Source organism: Aegilops tauschii, chromosome 3 (assembly GCF_002575655.3).
Source record: "Aegilops tauschii subsp. strangulata cultivar AL8/78 chromosome 3, Aet v6.0, whole genome shotgun sequence".
Classification (NCBI taxonomy): domain Eukaryota; kingdom Viridiplantae; phylum Streptophyta; class Magnoliopsida; order Poales; family Poaceae; genus Aegilops; species Aegilops tauschii.
In genome coordinates, this window is record NC_053037.3 from 584,609,928 (window position 1) to 584,615,125 (window position 5,198).

A 5,198-nucleotide genomic window follows, 5' to 3' on the forward strand; every position below is an offset into this window, starting at 1 on the left:
TTGCAGTTTGGTAGCATTGCATCTTTGGCAAGCAGACACGTCTGAGGTTCAGTAGGTCTGTGCACACGACGAGGGCCATTCTTGACTATGGGCATACTAATTTGTGGGGTGAAGCACCGGTTACATCAATTGGAGGTGGAAAAATATTTTCTTACCTTTGTTGATAATTTCAGCGGGAAGGTTTGGGTCTATGTCCTAAAGTCCAAGGATGAGACATTTTCTCGTTTCCGCTGATACGTCTCCAACGTATCTATTTTTCCAAACACTTTTACCCTTATTTTGGATTCTAACTTGCATGATTTGAATGGAACTAACCCGGGCTGACGCTGTTTTCAGCAGAATTGCCATGGTGTTATTTTTGTGCAAAAATAAAAGTTCTCGGAATGACCTGAAACTTCACGGAGAATATTTTTGGAATTAATAAAAAATACTGGCGAAAGAATCAACACCAGGGGGCCCACACCCTGTCCACGAGGGTGGAGGCCGCGTCCACCCCCCTGGACGCGCCCCCTGCCTCGTGGGCCCCCTGAGGCTCCACCGACCTCAACTCCAACTCTATATATTCACGTTCGGGGAGAAAAAAAATCAGAGAGAAGGATTCATCGCGTTTTACAATACGGAGCCGCCGCCAAGCCCTAATGTTTCTCGGGAGGGCTGATCTGGAGTCCGTTCGGGGCTCCGGAGAGGGGAATCCGTCGCCGTCGTCATCATCAACCTTCCTCCATCACCAATTTCATGATGCTCACCGCCGTGAGTGAGTAATTCCATCATAGACTTGCTGGACGGTGATGGGTTGGATGAGATTTATCATGTAATCGAGTTAGTTTTGTTAGGGTTTGATCCCTAGTATCCATTATGTTCTGAGATTGATGTTGCTATGACTTGTCTATGCTTAATGCTTGTCACTAGGGCCTGAGTGCCATGATTTCAGATCTAAACCTATTATGTTTTCATAAATATATGTGAGTTCTTGATCCTATCTTGCAAGTCAATAGTCACCTACTATGTGTTATGATCCGGCAACCCCTAAGTGACAATAATCGGGACCATTCCCGGTGATGACCGTAGTTTGAGTTCATGTATTCACTAAGTGTTAATGCTTGGTCCGGTACTCTATTAAAAGGAGGCCTTAATATTCCTTAGTTTCCAATAGGACCTCGCTGCCACGGGAGGGTAGGATAAAAGATGTCATGCAAGTTCTTTTCCATAAGAACATATGACTATATTCGGAATGAGGAATCGTATCCGACATAATTATCCATCACTGATCCAACGCCTACGAGCTTTTCACATATTGATCTTTGCTTATTTACTTTTTCGTTGCCACTGTTACAATTACTACAAAACTGCTACTGTTACCTTTGCCACCATTACCGTTACTTCCATACTACTGTGCTACTAAATACTTTGCTACAGATATTAAGTTCTAGGTATGGTTGAATTGACAACTCAACTGCTAATACTTGAGAATATTCTTTGGCTCCCCTTGTGTCGAATCAATAAATTTGGGTTGAATACTCTACCCTCGAAAACTGTTGCGATCCCCTATACTTGTGGGTTATCAAGACTATTTTCTGGCGCCGTTGCCGGGGAGCATAGCTCTATTCTTTGAGTCACTTGGGATTTATATCTGTTGATCACTATGAGGAAGTTGAAAGACGAAAAAACCAAGATTTATCCCTCAACTACGAGGGGAGGTAAAAAATCTGCCATCTAGCTCTGCACTTGATTCACCTTCTGTTATGAGTAAACTTGCGACACCTACTCCTGCTATTGATTTTGATATGTTGCATGTCATTGATGATGCCACTTCTGCTATGCATGATGCTTATGATGAAACTACTTCTATGCTTAATGATACTGTGCCATTTGGTGAATTTCTTGATGAACAACTTGCTAGGGTTAGAGAGAATGAAATTATGGAAACTGATAATATTGATGAAAGTGACGATGAAGATTCTCCCCCTAGATATGATTTGCCTGATGTACCTGAGGGTTATCTTATGGATGAAGAAACTGCTAGAGACTTTTTTCCTTGCAAGGATAGATATGATCTTAAGAAATTGTTAGCTAAGCTAAAAAAATAGTCTTTGAATGCTAGAATGAAATATGACCCTACATTTGCCACTTCATCTATCTGTATTTCTGATAAGGATTAATGATTTCTCTGTCAATCCTGAGTTAATTACTTTGGTTGAATCTGATCCTTTTATGGCTATGAATCTGAAACTGTTGTGGCACATCTTACTAAATTAAATGATATAGCCACCCTATTTACTCATGAGGAAAAAATTCGTTACTACTATATCCTTAAGTTATTCCCGTTCTCATTAAAGGGTGATGCTAAAACATGGTTTAATTCTCTTGATCCTGGTTGTGTGCGTAGTCCCCAGGATATGATTTATTACTTCTCTGCTAAATATTTCCCTGCTCATAAGAAACAAGCTGCCTTAAGGGAAATATATAATTTTGTGCAAATTGAAGAAGAGAGTCTCCCACAAGCTTGGGGGAGGCTTCTCCGATTACTTAATGTGCTTTGCCTGATCATCCTCTTAAGAAAAATGAAATACTTGATATCTTTTATGGTGGACTAACCGATGCTTCCAGAGACCACCTGGATAGTTGTGTTGGTTGTGTTTTCAGGGAAAGAACTGTCGATGAAGCTGAATTGCTATTGAATAATATGTTGAGTAATGATAATAATTGGACACTTCCTGAACCAACTTCGAAGAAAAGGGGTATTCTAGTTCTCAGTCCTGAAGATATGCAAGAGGCAAAGAAATCTATGAAAGAAAAGGGTATTAAAGATGAAGATGTTAAGAATTTACCACCCATTGAAGAAATACATGGTCTTGATAACCCGACACAGGTAGTAAAGGTAAATTCTCACTATATATTTGATGAAGGTGATATTCCTCGTTATAAGTCTGCTAGCCAATGCTTAGATGAGTTTGATAATTTTATTGTTAAACAAGAAAACTTCAATGCTTATGTTGGTAGACAATTGAAACGTAATGCTTATATGATTGAACACTTGACTGATTATATGTCTAGAGTTAAAGGTGAACTTAAACTTATTAGTAAACATGCTTCTATGATTACCACTCAAGTAGAACAAGTGCTTAAAGCTCAAAATGATTTGCTCAATGAATTAAATAATAAGAAAAATGATAATGCTGTTAGAGTTATGACTAGAGGGGGTAAATGACTTAGGAACCTTTGTATCCCGAGGGCCACCCTAAGAGAATTGAGCAAGATTCTTAGAGAACTAGTGTTGAGGCACCTAGTTCTTTTAAGAAGAAGAAAAAGAAAAATGATAGGACTTTGCATGTTTCTAGTGAACCTGTTATTAACACACCTGAGAATCCCAATGATATTTCTGTTTCTGATGCTGAAACACAATCTGGTGATAAACATGAACCTAGTGAAAATATTAATGCTGATGTTCATGTTGATGCTCAACCTAGCGATAACAATGATTTAGAAATTGAACCTGCTGTTGATCTTGATAACCCACAATCAAAGAATCAACGTTATGATAAGAGAGACTTCGTTGCTAGGAAGCACGGTAAAGAAAGAGAACCATGGGTTTAGAAACCCATGCCTTTTCCTCCTAAACCATCCAAGAAAAAGGATGACTAGGATTTTGAGCGCTTTGCAGAAATGATTAGACCTATCTTTTTGCGTCTGTGTTTGACTGATATGCTTAAAATGAATCCTTATGCTAAGTATATGAAAGATATTGTTACAAATAAAAGAAAGATAACGGAAGCTGAAATTTCCACCATGCTTGCCAATTATACTTTTAAAGGTGGAATACTGATACATCTCCGTCATATCTACTTTTCCAAACACTTTTGCCCTTGTTTTGGACTCTAACTTGCATGATTTGAATGGAACTAACCCGGACTGGCGCTGTTTTCAGCAGAATTGCCATGGTGTTATTTATGTGCAGAAACAAAAGTTCTCGGAATGACCTGAAACTCCACGGAACATATTGAAAATATTAAAAATACTGGAAGAAGAATCCACGTAAGGGGGCCCACACCTTGTCCACGAAGGTGGGGGCGCGCCTGCCCCCCTGGGCTCGCCCCTACCTCGTGGGCCCCCTGACGCTCCACCGACCTCAACTCCAACTCCATATATTCACTTTCGGGGAGAAAAAAATTAGAGAGAAGGATTCATCGCGTTTTACGGTACGGAGCCGCCGCCAAGCCCTAAAACCTCTCGGAAGGGCTGATCTGGAGTCCGTTCGGGGCTCCGGAGAGGGGAATCCGTCGCCGTCGTCATCATCAACCATCCTCCATCACCAATTTCATGATGCTCACCGCCGTGCGTGAGTAATTCCATCATAGGCTTGCTGGACGGTGATGGGTTGGATGATATCTATCATGTAATCGAGTTAGTTTTGTTAGGGTTTGATCCCTAGTATCCACTATGTTCTGAGATTGATGTTGCTATGACTTTGCTATTCTTAATGCTTGTCACTAGGGCCCGAGTGCCATGATTTCAGATCTGAACCTATTATGTTTTCATGAATATATGTGAGTTCTTGATCCTATCTTGCAAGTCTATAGTCACCTACTATGTGTTATGATCCAGCAACCCCGAAGTGACAGTAATCGGGACCACTCCCGGTGATGACCGTAGTTTGAGGAGTTCATGTATTCACTATGTGTTAATGCTTTGGTCCGGTACTCTATTAAAAGGAGGCCTTAATATCCCATAGTTTCCGCTAGGACCCCGCTGCCACGGGAGGGTAGGACAAAAGATGTCATGCAAGTTCTTTTCCATAAGCACGTATGACTATATTCGGAATACATGCCTACATTACATTGATGAATTGGAGCTAGTTCTGTGTCACCCTATGTTATGACTGTTACATGATGAACCGCATCGGGCATAATTATCTATCACCGATCCAATGCCTACGAGCTTTTCACATATTGTTTTTCACTTATTTACTTTACCGTTGCTACTGTTACAATCACTACAAAACACCAAAAATATTACTTTTGCTATCGTTACCGTTACTTCCATACTACTTTGCTGCAGATACTAAGTTATCTAGGTGTGGTTGAACTGACAACTCAAATGCTAACACTTGAGAATATTCTTTGCCTCCCCTTGTGTCGAATCAATAAATTTGGGTTGAATACTCTACCCTCGAAAACTGTTGCGATCCCCTATACTTGTGG